The 24,274-nt window shown below is 45.1% G+C and overlaps 1 long non-coding RNA gene across 1 annotated transcript in view; it reads left to right on the top strand.

Moving 5' to 3' along the window:
• Positions 1 to 247: 247 nt before the first annotated feature.
• The window catches only part of LOC138286453 (uncharacterized), a 246,895-nt gene continuing 222,868 nt past the window's right edge, over positions 248 to 24,274 (top strand). The window contains exon 1 of the long non-coding RNA XR_011201993.1: positions 248 to 383. This is a non-coding gene — a long non-coding RNA (uncharacterized lncRNA). The remainder of the gene's footprint in view (positions 384 to 24,274) is intronic.

Genomic DNA, 24,274 nt, shown 5'->3' with positions numbered 1-24,274 from the left:
TAACAGTACCTGTGCTAATGTTTCTAACACAAGGCTTCTAGCAACCTATAAAACATATTAATGACACGAATGTAAGACATGGAGTTCTCATTCAGTAGGGGTCACACAGTATATAAAGCAACATCTTCCCATAGATCAGTAAATATATTGCAACACACCCTGGGAGGTGATCATGCTTTACACATCTTGTTACAGCATCCCAGAGAATTGTGGTAGTGACCCGGAAGAAGCTGTGAAGCGCCGGAAGCCGCGGACTGCTGTTTCGCAGGAGTGCGGAGCTTGGAGCCAGGAGGCAACGAGTCAGAGCCGAGGGGCGGCTGCAGCTGCAGCTGCGGCTGTGAGGAGGCTGCGAGGAAGCTGTGAGGGAGTTCAGCAGAGGCCAGGTACCACCCTGTGCAAATGCCAGCCAGTCAATGCAGCTTTCCTCCGCATCTCCGGTCGCCGCTGGCACCTTGCCTCACTGCCGCCTGCCCCGCCCAGCCACTCTCCTCTGCTTCTCTCCTCTGCTGCTGCTCAGCTGCCGCTATGTTTGGCCCGGCTCCTTATCTCCCTCCTCCCCCCTACACCAGTGTAGGTGACTGTAGGCAGTCACTGGGAAGGATGTGCCCCAGACCATCGCAGAAGTGGCCCAGCTAGGGTGGGTACAGCTTGTGGGGGCCTGGTGAGCCTCACTTGCCTCCCTTCAGTTTTCCCTCCTCCTCAGTAAGGTGACATCTACAGCGCTCTCCATCTCCATCATCATGCAACTGCGGAACTAAGCGGGGCAGGTCCACCAGCTGGGTCATCAATTCCACAAGTCCGACAACATGATCTACAAGAGCTACTAGGAGGCAAAGAAGAAAAGGTGACCATGCAGTCAGGAAAAACAAGAAAATCTCCTCCCAAAAAATCAGCAGGAGGGAAGAGAAAGAGGAGACCTCAGGTACCGGAAAATTACCTTACCCCTCAGCAAGCGCCGCCACTCATTTAGACTGAGACCGAGGTGGACAAGGAAGCAGCAGGTCTCAGTGCTAGATACAATTCAGAACAAGCAAAAAAACGCTGCACTACTGACTTTCAACCAAAAATCTACACTAAGTTTTCCTTTTTAACAAACAACGGATCTGCCTTTTTCTCAAGCAACAGAAGCATACAGGGTCTACAGCCACCACTACAACCGTCAATCTCCACTAACCAAACTGAAAGCAGCTCATCTTGGCATGATTCCCCTAAAAAGAAAAATACTACAAACCCAGGTCTAAGCTGAACTGTAAATATAAGCATAGCCCCATCATCTTGGGGACAACACATGTAATCTATCAGATCGGAGGTCCATGCAGAACCACGGCAGGCCCCTGTGGACCAGAGGATGGTCCCCACCCAACAGAGTGTGATTTGCCAAAGTGTCTTAGTCCCTTTTGGTATGGAAGTGTCACTGATCACGCCCTCCAAAGCGCAGAGCCAGCTGCCTACAGACATCCAGGTCTTGACTCCATCTACCGACCCTCCTTCTCAAGGAACTTAAACGATCGCCGTAAACCAGGCCATCCGTTCGCCACCCCTTCCAGTGAGCCCAAAAATAGGGGGTGCCCCTACAGCAGAGGATGAAGAAACATTGGCCTATCTAGACATGCAAGAATGGGAGGACATAGTGACTGCATACTACGAAGACTCTCCTCCAGCCCTCAGGGCCACCTTAGACCCTGATCCCAGTTTATCATCTCACAAGAACTGTGCAAGGATTGACGCAACCCCAGATACATGGGCTGCAACACCAACTTGCCTGGACCCCAGCACAAACTCCAGTTACCCCCACATGGATAGGGCATGGGCTACCTTACTTAAAACCATGCAGCTCCTAGTTGAAGCTCTTCATTATCAGTAAGACAAAATAGATGTCAAACTAACCTTCCTTATCACACTGGCCGTGTTTGTAGCAGGAATTGATGGGAAACTAGGTGACCTGAAATCTCTCCTCATGCAGTCGCAATCATACCCTGCGAGCGCAATGGCCAACTATTCATGTGGCCCAATTATAGATAAACTATCCACACTATCCTCCGTGCTTAGCAACCTGTGTGCATCCCAGCCCAAGACCCGCTGGAAATTCATCCATAAACCAGCCAAGAGTGTAGCACACGGCCCAGGGGCAAGGGGCCAGGACTGGAAAAAGGGTCTGATCCAACGCCACTTATAGCAGCAGCTCCAACCACCTTGGCCCTGACAGCAGCTATCACCCAACCTCCAGGGAACAAGCAACAACCTGGCAGCCCCGTGGATGGTAACTCCAATGGGAAAGCTAACGCCAAGCAAAGATGGGCCCAAAGGAGAAAGGGTCGCAAGAAGGAACTCTCAGGAAATGGCAAGGCCAATGCCTTTGCTTTCAGCCCGGTGATTGGCCATAAATTTGGAACCTCAACAACCGGGATTTGTAATGAAGTTACAACGCCTTCATCCCCAGGGTCAAAGGTGAACTTAGAGCAACAACGCTCAAACACAGTCATCCATTAGGAGAGCACGATTACAACTGATCCTGCTCCCGTTCTTCTTGCTACAACAGCATTGGAGGTCTGTGCTAATTGGCCCATTAGGTTAGACCAAGCACCCACCGAAAGCATGGCGGGAGAGGAGGCGGCCCCCACTTAGCATCAGTACGGCTACTGCAACAACCATAACACTGCTACCAGCCTCTCGGTCAGAGGAATGGGTGGGCAACAACGCTGTATTTAAATGTCCTCAGATTGCGCAAACTCTAGTGATTCCAACATATGGGAACCACAATCTGTCCACAAAGTCGACCTCATCAGACCACTCAGCCGTACCCTGAAGGATTATCACAATCCGACCATTGCAAACACCTGAGAGCGACCTGTACGCCAACCAGTTCTACACAAGACGCACAAGCAAGGGACATCGATACGCACAACAACCACTGGGGCCAAGAATGGGGTGGAGTGCCAAACCAATGTCCACAAAAAACGGAAACTAGATCTGAGCTTCTAGACACCAGCATACTAATTTTCCACCAACACTACAAATCCAAGGGTATGGGAGACATCTTGAATAGGGGCAACATTCTCCGGCTTCTATCACATATTCCATCTACAAGTGGCCTGTGTAGAACAGACCTCCTGGCAGTAGAGTTTGTTCGCCTAAACACATCATCAGCACATGAAGTAACCAAGGCCACATGGAAGTCAGATCCAACAGCCCAAAAAATATTTGCGGAAAGAGCAACCTTCGAATGCTGGGGTATCAGTTTCACCAAATGCTGAGAGGTTGGATACCTGCTCCCTCTATTAACGACTAGCCCCATCACCAAACCAGAGCCCCTGATCAAAGAAACTCATTTCATACGCGAGAGTGCCTGGGGTTGCTTACCAATGTCTTCAAGATCTCCGACAATCACCATTCCCGGCGACAGCCGAAGTTGTACAGACTTTCTCCATCCTAACAACGAATTACAGTGGATCTCAAGAACAATCAACAAATGCAATGGGACTCGGTGACAAACACTAGATACAAGGAGGGGTGCCGCACCAACAAAGGATGCTCTTCGCCTCTGCTCTTGGAGCGTGAATGGCCTCCTCGCCAAAACCTCGGATCAGGATTTCATCCAGTAAATTAGCACCTTTGACATTATACTGATGCAGGAAACATGGCTAGAAGTACATTTTCATCGGAAGGGCTACATGTGCTTCTTCACACCAGGAAGGCAAGGTATGGTCACCCGCAGGGCGGCCTTGCCACCTACGTCTCTTTAGCACTGTCAGTCAGAGCCACCTTTCTTGACTCCACCTTCTCATTCATTAACACTGTGATAATCACTACCCCTGAGGATGTGTCTACAGCAGAGATAGTCATTGTAAATACTTACCTTCATCCTAAGCTCAAACCCAAAGATGCTACCAAGCTGGTGGAGCAGCTCAAGAACTATGTAAGCAATGGAGAAATAGCTGAATCTGACGATATCATTGTCTCAGACGACTTCAACTTTTCACCTACTTGGAGCTTCCATACACAGAGCTGCAGTTGCTCTTACCAGCGTTTGGGGTCTTCCAACTCAGGGGGCCAACAAATACAGGTGACCCACAACAACAAGCAGGACCAACTCAAAGGCCTGGAACAACTAGAGTTAAGAGCCTTGAATGGAAGATTCTGGGAAGTCTCAGCTCCAGCTGCGACATATTTGTCAACAAAAGCTTCTACAACAATGGACTACACCTTAGTCACTTTGCCACTGTTTGCACAAGTAGCCACCTACCACCTAGGGAACAGGAGCAAAAATGACCATTGCCCAAAGGAGCTAGCCCTCACTCTGATGATCTCCAAAATGGACAGAACAAGAATCCCACTTATTATTTCTTGCACCATAAATCACAAACAGTTTAAAGGTGCACAAACAAACATAGAGCTTATATCCAACGTAGCAATGGACCTGGCATTCGAATTAGAAGCGACCGGCAGCACTGAGGTGGTGAAGTGGGAACTACTAACCACTAGGCTACTGAATAATTTTGCGGAATCTATCACCGCCCGTTGACCTACAGCCTCTTCAGCAACAACACACTTGTCGCAGGACCACAGAGTTAAACAAGAAGAAAAAAGGAAAATTCCACCATAAGGCATCTCCAAAGCTGGCCCGGGAATCTAGACCTGCTAGAAACCCTAAGGCACCAGAAACAGACACTAACCAAGCTGAAGTGTTCAATCAATAGGTCTCGCACTGAATACCTATGGACCAAGCTATACTCGGATGCAAAGAGTAGTAACAGTGCGCACTTGTGGCACACAATATGCAATCTTATGCACCCCTCACATGGTGGAATCACATCATACATACCAGAAGATGTCTGGGTGCAATATCTTGGAGACCATTTAAACTGTCAGCACTCAACCCAGGCACCACTCAATAGGCTTACACGAAATCCATCAAGTGTAGGAACTGCCCTTCTACACAAGCGCTCACATGAGCCTCTGTTACTGAATCTGTCATGGTAAAGGATCTGATAGCCAAGGGCAGGAGAGAAGGAGCCCCAAGCCTAAATGGCTTTCCCCCTGCAGTTTTTAAGCACAATAGGTCTTTTTGGGGATCGATTCTAGAACCTCTCTACCTGGAAATTGGCCTTACAGGCACTATCCCACAGTCCTGGAAAGGGTCCATAATCTCACCCATTTTCAAAAAAGGGGACAGGTCGCTCCCAAATAACTATAGCTTTATTGCCCTAATAGACAATGAAGCAAAGTATTTTGCAGGACTGCTGCTGCAACACCTGTCTGCATTGATTGCGGAAAAGGGAATAATTCCCAAGACCCAAACAGGATTCTCTAAACTAACCGGTGCCATAACAAATATTATGGCCATTCCACTCCTTATCGACAAAGCTAAGACACAGAAACTGCAGCTCCACCTATGTTTTGTCAATTTTAAGACCACCTTTGACCACGTGGAGAGGAAACTGCTTTAGAAGAAGTTCTCAAACTGGGGTCTTCCCCAACCACTTTTGGATCTGGTAATACCCTTCACACGGACACATGGGTCCAGATTAAACTGGGAACAGGCACTCACCTCTCGAGGAGGATAACAACCACCAAAGGATTAAAACAGGGCTGCGTCCTGGCCCCCACACCTTTTAACTTATACTTAGCAGACCTAGTGGGGTCTCTTGCTCTTACAAACCCACATGCCCCACAAATTTGTGACCTCAAACTGCTGTGCCTTATGTATGCAGACGACCTTGTGCGGATCAGTCACACCAAAATAGGGCTCCAGAGATTGATTAACGCCACCCAACAAAATTCTGATGCCAACATCCTGACCGCAAACTTTGAAAAAACCTGCACAAAGTCAACTAGAGCCAAGATGCCCCCTAATGCATGGTACTGGGGCAAGTCACAGCTCCTGCAAATACAAAAGTACAAATACCTCAGTGTCACCATTGATAAGTCAGGGAATTTTGTGCATCAAAGAGGTTGCATTATGGGAAAAGGCTTAGCCATAGCACTATCTTTAAAAAGAAGGAACGCAGACTTGAATGGTCTATCACTCACCCTCATCAGAAGCCAAACTTCTGCCTACAATAACCTATGGGAGTGAAGTACAAAGAGGTAGAGACTCAGAAATTTTAAATCACACAATGAGCAAAGCTTACCGGATCATTTTCAACCTTCTGAAATTCACCTCTCCCACTCAACTCAGACTGGAGTTCAGCCTATTGGACCAGTCCTTGGCAAGACGTGGTGCATGCATAAACTTCTGGAGTAAAGTCTGAGGAGCCACCTCAGACTCCCTTAACCACCATCTATGGCAGGAGCTCAAACGCAAGAATGCCTCACCATCCAGAGTTTATCTAGAGGACTCACTTAGGAGGACAAAGCTCACCGACCTATGGAGAACTCCAACTTCGAATATCGCCTTCAAAAAAGCTGCCTGGAGATCAATTAGGCTTCAGTCCTTGATGGAGGATAAAGCAGCCTTTTCAAGGAGGTCCCATGCTTGGATGACATTGAGCACCTGTACGACTGTGGCCCCACAAGCCTATCTTGGTGCTGGCTTCTTAAGGCAAACTAAAGAGCAATTTTCAAGGCTTCGATTGGGGCTTCTACCATGTACTCCAAATGCAGCCTCTTGGCTGAAAGATTCGACAAATACTATCTGTTGCTTGTGCAGTGTGCACACTGAAGATCTCCTACATGTGCTCGGCTCATGAGAAACTCTTGCGCCTGAAAGAAAGGGTGTATTAAAAAACAAGTTTAATGAAAGAGGCCTGCGAACAAGGAGGCAAGCTGTGCTGGCATGTTTCACACCAGGCGACCTGCAACTGAATTGCCGCCTAGTGAAATTTCTATCCCTGGTAAGCAGCAGGAGCCACCATGATAACACAGTGAGGCAACCTCCTTTATGCAACATTTCTCTCCAACCTTTAACATCGTCCTAATGGCACAAGATGCTTGCCACCATGTCAAACAGGGCCCTCAGTCGACATACATGCCTAAACCAACCAAGCAACAAAAGATAACGCGTCCTATGACTATTTAGATCCCGAAGAGACTCCCTTTAAAAAAAAAAACGTGAACAATTGTGACTGTTGTTTTTAATGCAATGGTTTTAAGTAACTATGCAAATAAATTATCTACCTATCGTGTGGTAAATGCAGTGCATGATAATACTCACTTCAGTTCAAAGTCTTTAGTATTTACTGTTGTTGGTGCACCCAGTGCTGTGTATCTCTAGACACGTGTTTCAGGATTGTTGTCCTTCTTCTGAAGAGAGTAATGTTAAATTTAGGGGTGCTGGCAATGCAGCTAACAGTATCCTCAGGTTTAGCACCAGTCTGAGAGGTCAGATGCATGCCAGAGCTTGTCAGCCCAGTAACTCAGTAAGGAGCTAATCACAAAAGGAGGAGGGAGCACACTACCTGGCTTAGCAGCACACAACCAGCCCAGATGCATTGTGGTAAATGAAGTGCATGATGATGCTCACTTCAGCTGAAAGTCTTTAATATACACCATGGTTGGTGCAGCCAGTGCTGTGTAGTTCTAGACACGTGTTTCAGGATTGTTGTCCTTCCTCAGTAAAGAGTAACAAGTGACATTTGGGGGATGCTGGCAATGCAGCTCGCAGCCCTTTGCCCTTTTCCATCCTTTCCCAATTCTGCATCCCACTCGAGTATAGAATTTTGGTCCTGTATAACAATTTTGTCTGGACCATTGCTTTACATCCTGTTAGTATCAGGTCTAGATTGGGCCCACTATATTACTTCCTGAATTTACATAACCTCATTATTGTTAGCAGAGCACTTGCCTTTACCATTTCACACTGAGATTTCAACTGTAAATTGGATGAGATATGCATAACCAAATGCTGCTAATTATTCACCTCTTCAGTCTTTGGCTTACCCAGACACCATTTGAACTCTTCTTGTGTCTGAATACCATTGCATTTTTTCCAGACTAACCAATTGTTTTTTTCATTTCATGAAGACATCTAGTTTTCTCTGCAGACCTATTTGAGTTATATCCATAATCACTAGATATTGAGCATAAAGCAGACATTACACATGGCGACCTCCCATTTTTGGGGAAAAGGAAGTGGTGTTGGACACAACTGAAGGCAGTTCCCCTACATAAAGTGCAAATAATGTTTGTGTCAAAACACAGCCTTCCCATGTACCATTTTCTATCTCAATCTTCTCTGATAAGACGCCAGCATGATCCAATTCCACTCTTTCCCAATTTCCCTTGTGAAGTTCTTTCAGGATGCCTTTAAAACCACTGGGATTCCCAGCACTTTTAACTATCTCAGAGTTTCTCATGATTTACCAGGTCAAAAGCTGCCCAAAAGTCAACTGAGCAGCAAAATAGATTTGCCTTGCTTTGCATTGCCTTCCTGGCAATTGACAATAAGCTGAGGCAGTGGGCTGTTGTTAAATGGCCTTCCTTGGGTCCACTCTGCTCTGTGTAGATCATGCCATTATTATGTTTTTTTATATTGTTTTTTTAATTGCTCCTTCCCAACTTTCCCATATCAGCCCTTATAGTTATTGCTCTAAATAGCCTATAAAAGATCCCTCCCCACAGATCAATATTTATCTTAATCATTATGGCTGGAAGATTATTAGGTTCCGCCGCTCTAGACAGGGAGATGTCTTTTATAACTTCTTTTATAGTTTTAACATTGCTGCTTCGTAACAGCTCTCTATCTACCATATAGTGACTTTAGAGCAGGCACTGTATAACCATTGGCATAGGTATAGTCTAAGTGTTTCATCTATGAGGCCTCTAAGACCATACAGTCTATTGAAATTTGTTTGCTTCCCCGCTCAGTTTGAACTAGTTTCCAAAATGTCCTTACATCTTTAGAAGATATTACTTATAACATTTATTTTCAGTTTGAATTATAAAATGACCTTTTTACTTCATTAGTTTTTTGCATACGTACCATAATCTCTGTAATTTTTCCTCCACATATATATCCTGCTCTCTCCACCTCGCCTTCTGATGGTTCCTTACCCGGCTCTTTGGGTTTTGACATGAGGGGTCATACCACCCCTTTTTATTCACTCTTTTTTATTTCTTCTGAGGTTAATTTTATTGTCTTAGTACGTTCAACTGTTATACATTTGATAACTTTGAAAACTATTTCTGTATACCAATTAAGTGAATCAGTGTTCTCTGTCTTTGTGTTTTTCACCTTCCACTGTATTTGAAGTTTTGTTAGCACATCCAATTCTCTCTCTTCTATTCTTGCTGTTGACCTTCCTGAACAATTAACCTCAGTGATGAGTACCTTTTCGCTTTCCCTGAGTATTCTAGGTTGGAAAGATGTTTGCAGAGACAGGTGGTTGCTACACTCTAATAAGAGTACACAAAAAGTTTGCAAATAAATAACAATACCACAAGGGCACGGATACATGATCAATTGGATATTTTTGTGAATCTATACGAAAGGTTTCGGCTGCAGGTGAATCATATGGAAAGCCACCATTCAAACATATAAATCCTCGATTTTGCATTGGTTCATTCCGCTTGTGATCCATCCTCGAGCAAATGCTAACCAGAAAAAAAGCATCCAGAATATAATGAGCATCTAGTAGCACATTATGGGGGTCATTACAACCTCGGCGGTCTTGGAAAAAGAACGCCGAGGCTGCGGGAGACAGAATACCGCCATTGCCGGCGGTATTCCTGGCTCCCTATTATGAAATTTCCGCTGGGCCAGCGGACGGTAACAGCGTTACCGTCCGCTGGCCCAGTGGAAATGTCACATCAACATTGCTGCCAGCTCGTAATAGAGCCGGCGGCAATGCTGATGTGCAGCGGGTGCAGTAGCACCCGTCGTGCATTTCACTGCCCGAAATTCGGGCAGTGAAATGTGCGACGGGGCTATGCTTGGGGGGCCCCTGCACTGCCCATGCCAAGTGCCTGGGCAGTGCAGGGGCCCCCAGGGGTACCCCAAATCCCCTTACCGCCAGCCGTTCCATGGCGGTGTTTACCGCCACGGACAGGCTGGCGGTCGGGGACTCATAATCCCCAGGGCAGCGGTACTTGCACCGCTGCCCTGGGGATTATGACCGCCAGGCGGAAGCCTAGCGGTATGTTGGAGGGGCCGGCGGTATGGCCGTGGCTATTGCGCCACGGTCATAATTGCTGGCGGAACACCGCCAGCCTGTTGGTGGTATTACCGCCGGCCGCCAGGGTCGTAATGACCCCCTATATGTATGCAGATTATCCTGTGGACTAATTATATTGTTAAAATCACCTGTTAATGAGTTAGAATCGAGATACGTATATTCATGTGAATTATCTAAAGGCAGTCAAATTGATACTCATTATATAGTCATATGTACATATTCACATGCTCCAAAAATTGTGACACAACTCTGCCATTCCTCAACTCTTCTCTCCCCCTTCTACTGAAACTCCTCCTTAAGTAATTACACATACTTATCCCAGATTTTCTATCTTTCTTACCAGCTTTTCTACTTTGTACTTCTCCATCCTCCATTACCGTTCTGCTGCCTTCCTTTCTGCCCAGGGTATATTCTATACTGACTGTGTGCCCTTAGAGATTATTGATGGCACTGCAACTAGCCCTTTTTCATAAATCACTCCCTCAGAGGCTTGTAATCAGTCGTGATGACAAAATCTAGTTTTCCAAATCAAACTTTTGAATTAATTTGTCACCCAAACACAACTAAAATATTCTCCTGTACGGCCAAATATTTTTCTCGGCTCCATTCATCACGCACTGTACAAAAGCAATAGTGCAGTCGGCATATGCACTCTGCATCAATACAATAAAGGCTCCCAGTGCTTTTAACTTGCAACAGGGGTTCCAAAGCGTTTCACGCAGGTTATCTAAAGCTTCCAAATTCTCTGCTAACTTCATTTTTCTTTAATATCACCAAGTTCACTTCTACACATTTCATACCAAATAGAGTATTTTTCTTTAAATAACCCCTCATCCTTGCTCTATTACTGGCTAAGTTGTCTTACAAATTTAGTGTAAAATTCAACCATTTTCAGTGATATATTACCAAGTTCCCAGCTGGGAGTGGGAATGTTTGTAATGGGGCTCACCAGCTCTTCCCTAGATTTAGTACCTTCTGGCAAAATACAGCTATGAAGATAATTTATTTCAGATTTACCAAATTTGTGCTTTTCTAACTTGTGTTAACGCATGTTTTCCTATTCATTTTAGCACTTTTCACACACTTGTTTTATGTTCAAACCAGTCCTTTCTATAAACTAACACATCATGTTGGAAGTACTGAACAGCTTTTAGGGCATATGCAAAACCTGTATACCCCAGAGGTGTCATAAAGGCAGCCTTATGTATTGAATACTTATGTAGGTCAATTTGGTGAAAGGCTTAGGTGAGATCAATAGAGAGAAGTATCTGAACCTCATCCGGAAAAGATACATTCTTACTTATGTCTGGAAGTGGAAATGTTTTCACCACACTTATTCAACTCACATATATCTGTGCCCAAACCTTTTCTGTTTTGAGATGGAAAGCTTTCTGCATGACTCCATAGAGCATGCTTACCTGACCTGTGTTGCTCTTCTGGCAAGTCACTGCAAAGTTGCTGTAGGTTTTTTCGATTTTTACTTCACTTAACATGACAATCACGCAGGTCCACTAAGAGCCTCTATATTTACATGGATTATGAACCCAAATACAGGGAAGGTGGCTAGCAGACTTTCTCCGTGCAATGATCTTGCAGTGAACATGCAGGAAACATGACCCCAGGAATTAAAAAGTAGCAGGCTCATTGATTTAATTGGCATGTCCATCAGGGCAGAAAAATCAAGATCCTCCCACTTTAGCGGCTTGAGTGGGGATTGGGTACCAGGAGGTAGTTGTGTGTAAAGTTATACACTTACATTGGTACTTATGGCTCCCTTGGCTTTGATCAAAAGCCCATACATACCAGCTCTTACAGTGGAAGGAAGGGAGTGAAGCAGGGTGGGACTGTAGAATGGAGAGAAGGATGTGTGGATAAGGAGAAGGAGTGTTGTCAAGAGGAATTCAGAGGGGATGGATGTACAGATCGAGGGATGGATGGGTAGATGCAGACATGGATGGAAGGATAATTGGGGGAATGATGTATTAAGAAAAAAAGATGTATTGAGAGATGGGCTTAAAGTACATTGGACAGATAGAGAAAAGGATGAATGGAGTGATGGATGGTAGAGGATGTCTGCATGGATGGGAGAAGTAAGGAAGTATGGATGCATGATGAGAATGAAGGGTGGATGGCTAAATGAAGGAATGATAGGTGCATAAAAAGAAGGAAGGATGAAGAGAAGGATAGATAGGTGACATAAAAAGGCAGAAAGAATGGATGATGTAAAAAATAACAGAAAGAAAGGAGCGCAGAAATAAAAGCAAGATGGAAAAATCATCAGAAAGAAAGCTAGAGAGAAGGAAGGAAAGACAAACGACTAAAAAAATGAGAGAGTGAAGGTTGAAAGTAGTTTTCAAACATTCAGAATTCCCTCTGGGGGAGCAATGCCCTCTATAACTGCCAGGCTCACCTGCCTCACCACCTGCTCGGGGACATTTTGGAGACGGCTCAAGGGATGGGTACTTCATTTTTCTGGCTCGTCGCTTGCTTCTGCTGGTAGGCACACACCAGGGTGGTCGACTAAGTGGAAACCCAGGAATGGAATTAATTAGAATATTCATTCTCCCTTCCAGACCTGGGAATTGGGTCTGGGCTTAACTGTGAATGAATTGCATGCAGAAAGGAAGTTGCTAGCTTCACCGAAGGAGATGGGCTTCAGATCACAAGGTGAAGGACTTTGCAGCAACCTAGCATAAACTCAGCTATCTACAAAGACCTGTGGATGGTGGCTGTAAAAGGTTGACTGCTTTTAAGTACAAGGGGACTCGAGACATCTAGTCCAGATAAGGAAACGTGCTGCATATCAATAATGAGGGAAATAAAGGAAGCGAGACAGCTTTATCTCTGATCCCCTCCCCTGTCCTGCAGGAGGACACGTGTGATGCCTGTTACCATCTGCAGCTGGAGAAGAATGTGCCATTGAATAGCTTTCCATTTACACCCATGTTCCTTGCTCCAGGACCTGCATAGTCTCCAAGTTTGCCCTTGCTTGTTCTGAACCAGTAGCAAACCGCACCGTCCCTGTGGATGCCCTGCCATTAGACATTCCCGACTATGACCAGTGGACTCTGGAGTATAGGCCTCCACTTTTTTGTGTTGCCTGAGGATATTGGGGTATACTAGCCCCTTAACTAGCCAGAGTACGACTAAAGAGACTCCACTAACTGTGCCTACCACCAGACATTCCTAACCTGAGAGGTGTCCTCTCCAAAGAAGGGTAGGTACTTCTGTTACTTTGGGTGGAGGGACTGTGGGAACACCAGGGAAGGAAGACTTGGCTTCAGATCAACTGTTGGAGCGAAATCACTGAAATACAAATATGGGGAACGGTACATTTGTTCTTGCTTTGAAGCATAGCCTGTGCAACCTGGGCATTTTACTCCAATGTCAACTGATTTTATAATGCTTAGCATCTAAACGCTATAATATGGTGAAAACGTGAGCCCGGAGGGTCACCAAGACCTCTGGTTTCAATGAGTAACAAAGTTTAAATTGTAGTACATTTTTCTTGGGTGTATACAAGTACTTTGCTTTTATAAAGTAAAACATTGATTGGGCATTGATCTTGTTAGCTGGTATTACTGTGTACAGTGTATTCCACCTCACCTACTTGAGTAAGCTTTAGACTGCTCTGTCTCGCTACCATGAGAGAGTCAAGTGCCCTCCAATTGGCTAACATGAAGTTTTACTAGCCACCGCGCTAAATGCTAACCACCATTTGGAACCACCAAAAATATTACTTCAAGGTATCAAATTAATTCTTACATTAAAACCAACTCATTGACAAGATTAGATGTAAGGTGACTTTTAATAGAAAGATTACTTTAGGAAGTTACAACTTTTTTGCCCACACATACAGTAGCCTTTTCTGACTATCTGCAGCAGTTGTCACTTGAGTTAGCACGCTGCCCCCGGTAGGAAATGTGAAGCATTCCCAGGAACAGGGAACAAAGAGAATTGCTGGCGGGAGGAGGTGTGACCTCCTCCAGCAGGATAGCTATTGGACGGTGGCCGGAGATGGTCCAGTTTCAAAGAGGCACACTTAGCCTCCCCTCTCCTTTGTGTAGGCAGACAGGCTAGCATCTCCTCCAGAGAGGAAAACCCCCAGGTAGAACCGGTTTTCCCAGAGGAGAGGCTCATCATGCTGGGTACACCCTAGGGGTATGCCCAGAGCTCCACACCGGGTAAGACGACTTTAGCCAGCTTGGATTTAGGCAGAGAAAGGTACTCTGGCATTGTTTTTGGCCAAACCCCCAGGAAGTGCTAGAAAGTGGGAAGGGGTTCCCCTTAGGAATTCTTGCCCCATTGGCTAGTGAGTTCTCCCCTCCCACAAATGCAAAGTTGACATAAAAGTGGCACCCCTGGCAGTCAGTTCTCAGATCACTACGGCATTGGAAAGAAAATAGAAGAAGAACTGCTCTGCTGCTTCCTGGACCCAGCAAAGGGAGGCTGCACCAAAGACTAGTCTGTAGCTTCTGAACTTGAGAGAATTGCAAAGAGGATTGAGCCTGTTATGCCCACTCGTAGAAAGGTGCTTCACTTGTGCCAGAACAGAAGAAGTGAGTGCAAGGGCTTTTAATCAGCTGGACAACCAAAGCTAAATAAGCCTGCACCCTCGACAATCCATTTGGCAGGAATGCCTTCCCACCGCCGGATGCCAGAGTGCATCCTGGGAGACCATGTCATGATCTACATGAGGTGCCCCTAGGTCGTGGGTCCATGCCTGAAGTCAAGTTGGACCCTTGTCCTCCTACAAGAAAGATTTACTTACCTGCAAGTAGCCACTGAGATGGCTGAAACCTGGAGACCAGTTGCAACTGGACCTGCACTGGACTCCGCTGGTGGACTGCTGGAGATCGAGTCCTGAGGCTGGAGACAATGATGTTCGTCGACCCAGGGGTAGCACAGGGAAGACTCACCACACCTGTTCAGCATCATCAGCATCCTGCACCCCCAGCATCAGGATCATTTCTTTGATGGCCCACAGTAAGGGATAAAAATACAGTGAGGACTCTGAGACTGCTGGAGCCAACAGGTAACTGTTTCCCTGGACCTGTGTGTTCCCTGTGACTGTCTTCCAACCCATGGTAGTTTTTGTAGCCTGTTGGCTCAGAACTGCTAAGCCATTTGGAATGATTTGTGTCATGTTTCTTAGTTATTGACTGTTTTGGTACTTCTAAATGCTTTACATGTGCCACTGCTACCCAGGGCTGAGCTAAAGGTTTTATTAAAGAACTTAACTGGACCTGATAGAGATTGTAACATAATTACATGGTTAGGTCTCACAACCACACCACATAATAATTCACTTTCCTACAGGGTCTAGCAATACTGTGCTGTCAGGACACTAGTAAGAACAACGCCAATTGATGGAACTGAAGCCCAGCAAACTCTAATGGCCTGGTTGTGGGGAGACAGGTTGTCACACCTGGCTTTTTAGCCACTACAACTTTGGTCAGCCACTCTATAGCTACTACAGTTTCTGTGATCTCCAAAGAGCACAATACCCGTAGCCCAGCTGCCAAAATCTCTTCTGTAGCACTAACCTTACTTTACTAGTAACTGGAATCAATCAATCAATCACAATATTTATAAAGCGCGCTACGTACCCATAAGGGTTTCAAGGCGCTGTGGGTGGGGAGGGGGGGGGGTTGCTGCTATTGGTCGAAGAGCCAGGTCTTGAGGAGTCTCCTGAAGGTGAGTAGGTCCTGGGTCTTTCGTAGGGGGGTCGGGAGGGAGTTCCAGGTTTTGGCGGCGAGGTAGGAGAAGGATCTGCCGCCGGATGTCTTGCGTTGGAAGCGGGGAACGATGGCGAGGGAGAGGCAGGCAGAGCGGAGTTGGCGGGAGGGGACGTAGAAGTTGAGTCTGTTGTTCAGGTAGGTGGGTCCGGTGTTGTGGAGTGCCTTGTGAGCGTGGGTGAGGAGCTTGAAGGTGATCCTCTTGTCCACGGGGAGCCAGTGGATGTCCTTCAGGTGGTGGGAGATGTGGCATCGGCGGGGTACGTCGAGGACCAGTCCGGGATGTCTTTTGCGGGGATGCCTGTGTAGAGTGCGTTGCCGTAGTCTAGTCGCCTACTGACGAGTGCCTGAGTCACTGTTTTTCTGGTTTCCGTTGGGATCCATTTGTAGATTCTGCGGAGCATGCGGAGGGTGTTGTAGCAGGAGGAGGAAACTGCGTTTACCTGTTTGGACATGGTGAGGGCGGAGTCAAGGATGAAACCGAGGTTGCGTGCGTGGTTGGCTGGCGTTGGAGGGGGTCCCAGCACGGTGGGCCACCAGGAGTCGTCCCAGGCCGAGGAGGTGCATCCGAGGATGAGGACCTCCGTCTTGTCGGAGTTCAATTTCAGGCGGCTATTTCTCATCCACTCGGCGATGGACTTCAATCCCTCGTGGAGGTTGGCTTTGGCGGTGTGAGGGTCTTTGGTGAGGGAGATGATGAGCTGGGTGTCATCGGCGTAGGAGAGAGTGGTGAGGTTGTGCTGACGGGCCAGTTGTGCGAGGGGGGCCATGTAGACGTTGAACAGCGTTGGGCTCAGAGAGGAGCCTTGGGGTACGCCGCAGATGATGTTGGTGGCTTCGGAGCGGAAGGGTGAGAGTCGGACTCTCTGGGTTCTGCCGGAGAGGAATGAGGAGATCCATTTGAGGGCTTTTTCTTGTATTCCAGCTTCATGGAGGCGTGTCAGTAGGGTGCGGTGGCAGACTGTGTCGAAGGCAGCGGAAAGATCCAGTAGGATGAGGGCAGATGTTTCGCCGTTGTCCATTTGTAGTCTGATGTCATCTGTGGCGGCGAGGAGCGCAGTCTCGGTGCTGTGGTTGCGTCTGAAACCGGACTGGGAGGGGTCCTGGATGGAGTTATCCTCGAGGTGGTGGGTGAGCTGAGCGTTGACGATCTTTTCGATGACCTTCGCCGGGAAGGGGAGGAGGGAGATCGGGCGGAAGTTTTTGAGGTCGTTGGGGTCAGCTTTGGGTTTCTTGAGGAGGGCGTGGATTTCGGCGTGCTTCCAGCTGAATCAGAATCCAGCTGAAACAGAATCAGCTTTCAGTAGACTCCTGTCGCCATATTTTATTTTGTTTTAGACCTCTCAATTACTCCTGAAGACATTTCAGATTTCCTTTACAAAATCTGTACACTCTTCCTGATGAATGTTGTGGCCAGATAAAAGTACTGTCTCCTTTCACAGAGACATAAACCTTCCCACAGGTCTATCTTTGTTTGAATTCAGTACATGGCTCAAAATGCTCCCTTACCATGCTAGGGTCCCCATCATATCCATCAGGTCTTTTGTTTTTCCAGTTTAACCTTGCCAAAGATGTTATAAAATATGTGATATGATAAAACAGTAAGGCCCATATTTATACTTTTTGACGCTAAACTGCGCTAACGCAGTTTAGCGTCAAAAATTTTTGCGCCAGCTAACGCCATTCTGAAGCGCCATGCGGGCGCCGTATTTATTGAATGGCGTTAGCCGGCGCAAGCAGACCGGCGCTGCCTGGTGTGCGTGGAAAAAAACCACGTACAGCAGGCAGCGCCGGCGTTGGGAAAAATGGCGCTAGGGTGTCTTAAAAATGGTGCAAGTCAGGTTGACGCAAAAAATCGCCTCCACCCGATTTGCGCCATTTTTAACAACGCCCAGACGCCATTTACATGACTCCTGTCTTACTAAAGACAGGAGTCATGCCCCCTTGCCCAATGGCCATGCCCAGGGGACTTATGTCCCCTGGGCATGGTCATTGGGCATTGTGGCATGTAGGGGGGCACAAATCAGGCCCCCCTATGCCAAAAAAAAATATAAAAAAAAAAAAAAATTATACTTACCTGAACTTACCTGAATGTCCCTGGGGTGGGTCCCTCCAGCCTTGGGTGTCCTCCTGGGGTGGGCAAGGGTGGCAGGGGGGGTCCCTGGGGGCATGGGAGGGCAGCTGTGGGCTCATTTTGAGCCCACATGTCCCTTAACGCCTGCCCTGACCCAGGCGCTAAAATCCGGCGCAAATGTGGGGTTTTTTGCCCCGCTGACTCCCGGGCGTCATTTTTGCCCGGGAGTATAAATACGACGCATTTGCGGCGCAGTCATTTTTTTAGACGGGAACGCCTACCTTGCATCTCATTAACGCAAGGAAGGCGTTCACGCAAAAAAATGACGCTCTTTACTCATAGTTTGGCGCTAGACGCGTCTAACGCCAAAGTATAAATATGGCGTTAGTTTTGCGCCGAATTTGCGTCAAAAAAAACGACGCAAATTCGGCGCAAATGGAGTATAAATATGCCCCTAAGTATCAGGCATGAGTCATACATCAAGCTGATTCCAGTACCATCTTCACCATGTCACTGGGGTTACTTTGAGTACTTTTTAGTACTTGTGATTCAATTTCATTATTTAATTATGCACCTCTCTCACTGCTTTACCAGCTTTACTGCTTGTTAAGAACTGCACATTAATGTTTCCCTTCACTTAGTAGTACACATTAAACTGATGTAATCTCCAGTTTTTTCCTGCTTATGTACCCCTATTGCATTTTACATATTAATTTATTTAAGTGCACATTTTTCAATAATAATTGCATATTAGTAACACACATAAATTGTTTAAAGTTTACTTTAGTGTGATTTGAAAATTCAGCAATTGTTAACATATGTGACTCAAACAGTCGAAAATGTTTCTTAGAAGCAGACAGAGGTGAAGGTGTGGGTTATTTTTGATAATGTCTAAAAAGAAGATCAATATGTTGATTGTTGTTTTTGATAACATTCAATAAGGAGCTTTTTTCAAATCAATCTGAAAATAGTACTTAAGTTAAATATATAGACAAGTGTTGGACAGAGTGAAATCTTCATACTTCCACAGAGTTGAGAAGTAGGGTACTCACTGACAGAATCTGTAAACACCTTTTTGAAGGCCACGGACAGGCAGCGCAGAACTGCCAGTCAGGCGTTATTAGCTAAATGCAGGGAGAGAGAGAGACAACAGCTTGCTTCAAATGGAACTGTGTCTCCGTTGGTCCACTGAGGTATATGGGTAAAAGGGAAGGGCAGCAAGAAACTTGTAAAGTCTCCATTTGTTGCCAAGATAGCTTAGTTAGTGGCAAGAAGGGAGGGGTTAGAAAACAAATTCAGGTAACTCTGAAATACTATTTTAATGTTGCAGTTATTCCTAATCGGTTTAATAGTTGCTATTGTTGCCACTATTCATTTGTTTTTATCGTCACAACTATATACATAAAATGCACTACAATAGGACTTTGATTTTAATAAAAATCATAAAAATTTATTCTTCATGTATATTCTTGAGTTAGGCTATCCATTGTGAAAAGAGGTTTGGAACTTACAACAAATACTCCAGTGGGTCTCAAAGGACTGATCAATGCCCAGAACACACCATCCTCAAGTAATGCATAGGTGCTTTGAGGGTTACAGTCCACTGGGTTCTCTGTCTCAAGTCGGTATGCTTACTAAATCTGCACTGCCAGAGAACCCAAAGCAGGGTCCTTATTCTGGAATAGTTTAAAAAAATGTATCAAAAGGTATCAGCTGTCTGAATTGTCTCCCTATAATGGTTGCAGTAAGAAAGAAAAAGCCACAAAGCTAAAAAAAGAAAACTCGTTGGCAATCATGTAGCTCTTGAATGAAGAGGAATATTTATGCAGAGGGAGATAAACAATGTACCACATGCTCCCTGACATCAAGAAAGGCAAAAGAACCAAGCAAGGTCTTTTTAGAAGACAATCCAAAGGGAAAGCTGACTGCAAGCAGCAGAAATGAGTGACAAAAGTAGAGCAAATGTGCAAAGAATAGGCAAAAAGCAAAAGAGTGAAAATAAGTGGGTGAATTGGTTCCACATTTCAGTCATTCGTAAATGCCTCATTTATATGAGTAATATCTCATTAATAGGCAGTAATATCTGGATCCTGATATGGGCAGTTGTAGGTACTACTTCAGGTGGATGACCTTGATGAAGTAAGTGCCGGAGAGGGAGAGGGACTCAGCTTAAGGTTGCTTCCTTTTGAGAGGGAATTAAAGGATCTGAGCATTTTCCTCTTTTTTAAAGTATAGGTTATGAGCCAACTGTAACTATAGGCACCATCTCCCTCTGGATCCAGGCTGTACCAATTGGTAGCAATAAAAGTGAGTGGTATACAGGGGAGTTGTTCTCCTGTTTCGGATCTTGTTATCACTTTTAGCGGGATGGCACAACGCACGATTGGGAAGGTGCTGCATTTGTTTCATTATTTTTTAAATGATGAAAAGAGATGACACAGTAGGTGAGACACAGTTCCCTACGGGCCACACACGTGATACCGACTTGATTATAGCCTTGAGTTGTTATGCAGTATTGTCGCGTTGGCTCTCATTGTACCACTGAGGCTGCTGGATTTGTGCGGCAACATCACCTGAATGGTAGGGAGTCCAATCCCACACCATGTGACAACTGTCGGCCTAATCCGTTTCCGGCCAGCTAGCAGAGCCTCCCCTCTGCCTAAGGGCAGGGACGATTTGTGGCGACCAGGCATTAATATTATGACTTCTCAGGTAAATTGTGGTGGATCACATCTCATCCTTTTCTCTCAGTTACATTAGTTTCACACATGCAAAGACAAACAGAGGCAGGAAACGGTTCAATCAGTTGTGTCTTAGATAAGATAACACAAAATGCAATAATTAGAATGATGAAACATACTAGGAGCAAAATGGTGACAAGGAAAGTAAAACACACGAAAAGTCCCACCATACTGTCGCTATGCACAATATATGCGATTCCTACCTAAGCTATGTTAAAGCACAGCAGGATAAGCCTTAATCCGCCCTTCAGGAAGACATCATCCCCCATGCCTGAGTATGACAGTAGCAAAGAATCATGTTATCTATAGAGACACCATCCCCATGTGGACCAGGGAACCAGTGGTCTCAGCGAACAGCTGTAACAAGGTCAAACAGCATGCGGTCATGGTCATGTAGCTGGAACCTCCCTCCGACGTGCATGGGACAGGGAAATGTTTTTATGATAAAACAACTGATGTTCTCAGAAAATGTCCCCATGTAAAAATATGTGTGTTTCTGTGAATGTTAGCGACACAGAGTACCACTTGTTCCAACAATCCTATCTTGGCGCAGCCTTGAGGAAAGCACAGAGTGAAAGAATGTTGTGCTAAGAAATTTAATTCTTTCCTAGGTGAAAGGACAACTAGATAAAGAAGATAAAACACCATTACGAATGTGGCTGGTTCTAAAATAATAAAATGAAGCAGAATAAAATGTTACTAGGCTAAAGGACACAAGCAGCAAGCCTATTTGCTAAAATATCGTGCCCAGAGACATCACTAAAATGGCTCTACAACACCCTCCCCTTGTCGGTTCAGAAGTGGTGAATCAGCATAGTTCCTAAATTAAAAGCACCTTACAGGCAATTCTTTAAAACACACATCCATAAACGTCAATTGTGACAAGTTAAGACACACTTGAGCATGTGAATATAAAGGAAACGTTAAAAGAGATCAATTTAGAAGCTTGGAGTGGCGCCAATGAAACCAAATTTAAAAGTCAGAGCCATTTGGAAAATCTCCAATTACAGCCTGGACAATTGAAGCAAGGAAATGTTCCACTTTGGCAGGTGGTAATGTGACCAAATCAGTCCCAAGGAAAACAAAAGAGCACTCATGTTCTAAAGCCTGAGCTCCAGCTGAGGCTGCAACATTCCGTGTTGTACCCGATGTTAAGTCAAGAGCTGCATGATCCATGAAGTGCAGCTCATAGATGGCTTCCAACAGCAAATGCACCCTCAACGAGTTTGTCTAGTAATGAGCCCTCAGCGAGAACATCAAGAGATCAGCGTCCAATGAAAGTAAGCCTCACGTAGAAAGACAAACTTTCAGTGCACCTTTGAAAAGGTACCAGAGGCATTGACACACAACCCAAAACTAGTCTGAATGAAAGAGACCAGTTGCGCTCCAGTTCTTCCAGGATTGGTGCTCCGAAATACTGCATCATGCGTTCACGACACAGTTACACCAGTGAAAAAGATATCAGTCCTCCTTGTTGCGATGGGACAGCCATTGCGAATAAAAAACAGCAGCAGCAAGATGCCACCTATTATAGCCAAAGTAATCAGAAATCCCCCGAAAATACTCAAAAATATCGAGAGTATGGCTGAAGGTATTAAGCCAAATATAGAGGAGAAGGTGTTAATGAAACCAGAACCAACAGCCTTAAAGAAATTTACAATCCTAGTAGTACTAGACGTGTTAAAAACGCGTCCCACGAGTTCACCAAAGTGTCTCAGAAAGTTTGTATTTAAAAGGGCTGTATTTCTGCAGATGACCTCACCACTTGGAGCGCATGGGTCTTGCATGCAGATGTCAGCACCACATGTTTTTTAAACAAGAAAGTCTTTATTCTGCTTAACATGTCAAAATGCACATTTGAAGTAGCAATGTGAGACCAAATATCTGTTACTTTCGTCTGTTGTGTAGGGGAAAAAGAACATTCCTGCAGCAGGTGACAATTTGGGAGACCAAAACGACATAAGCAATTCTGGCTCGCATTCCACAACAGCTCTCACTGTTAAGAAGCACACAGCTTCCATTAGAGAGCTCCTGGAACACAGGGCTAATTAAGGGAACTGGAACTTCCCTCAGATAGCAAGCCAAATTTGCTGCAGAAGCATTACAACCTCCGCGCAAGGACAGCTGCCTACAGACCATTGAAAGGCTCACAGAAGTCTTGCATTCACTGACGCTCAAAGGGAAGCTCCCACACCTCATGAATGTAACTATCTTCTAGCTGTTCATATCTGCCTACTGGAATGTGTTTCAAGCAGGACGTGAGTTTCAGTGTTGAAATAGGCAGATAAATAACCCTGTGTATTAACCATTCAGCATATGGTATTTCAGCCACAGTAAAAGGCAACTTTTCTAATTTCTCGAGGTTTAACATAACATAAGTCACTTCCTTCTTACCCATTATTTGTTGCTGTCGCGTCAAATTAAATGTTGAAAAAATATCTCTTGAGCTGACATGTTGTCAGGGAACATGACTAGATTTTAGTGTTTGTAAAGTTGTATCTTAGCTGATTCTGTTGTGATGTAAAAATGCCATGTTCCTTTGCACAATGTCTATTGCAGATGAAACAGTGATGTTTAAAGTGTATATGCAGTCAGACAAGGTGTTAGTTCCATTATCTACAATGGCTAATACTTTCTGTAAATTTTCATGGTCTATTTGCCTTAACTGGGCAAGAGCGTCTTGTTGAGAAAGTTTCCAAATTGAATTATAAACTGCATATAAGAAGCACTTTTTATGTTGTCTTCTGGGGCCTGACAGGAAATCCTGCAAGTTTGTGATATTACACCCATTTTGGAGGGATTGTATCTTTTCAAATTGGCCGACAAGGTTTTCCTTCCTCTATTTTCCCTGACTCACCGAGATCTCGCGATAATTTGCATTGTCTCGCGGCTTTTTGTTTCCAACTGGGACGAGATGCCGGCTTTTAAAATGAAAGGTTGTCTCCCAAACAAAAGTTTACTGGTGCTGCTGCGAGCAGAGGAGTAGAGGATCCCTGCTAATGACGAGGTAATGTGCTTCCAAGGACAGGAAGTGAGTGTCATGTGAATTGAGAAGAATTTCACTTATCCAGACTTGCATGAAGTCTTTTTGAAATACGGGGATGTTGTTCAAGATGTTTAAAAGTAGAGGAAAGGTGCTTTTACAGCAAGCGCTATATGGGCCAAGGGTATGTGAGCCAATATATTGAATTAGTTTTTTTGGTTGTGGTACTATGTAGTATGTACAGTTGGGTATGTGAAGCCATAAACTGTTCTATAGGTCTTATTATGTTTGAAATGATAGACCACGTCTTGCTGCATCATGTCATAAAATCCTTTTGAATTGAGTATGTACAGTTCGGTATGTGAAGCCATAAATTGCTCTATAGGTCTTATTATGTTTAAAATGATAGACCGCGTTTTGCTGTACCATGTCATAAAATCCTTTTGAATTGAGTCTCTTCATGGCGCTTTCCCTCTTCTGTAGATGGAAGAGCTTTGATGAATAAAAGTAATGAAGAAGATGCCCTGGGATAAACTTTATCGTAAAATCTACCATCCTTAGTGAAGCGTAAAGCAATTGCCCATATCGGTATGTCTGTGTATTATTATACATCTTTTATAATAAAA

The sequence above is a fragment of the Pleurodeles waltl genome, chromosome 3_2 (assembly GCF_031143425.1).
Source record: "Pleurodeles waltl isolate 20211129_DDA chromosome 3_2, aPleWal1.hap1.20221129, whole genome shotgun sequence".
NCBI classification, from domain to species: Eukaryota; Metazoa; Chordata; class Amphibia; order Caudata; family Salamandridae; genus Pleurodeles; species Pleurodeles waltl.
Note: the sequence above shows the minus strand (reverse complement) of the source record. Positions and strands in the feature narration are given on the sequence as shown.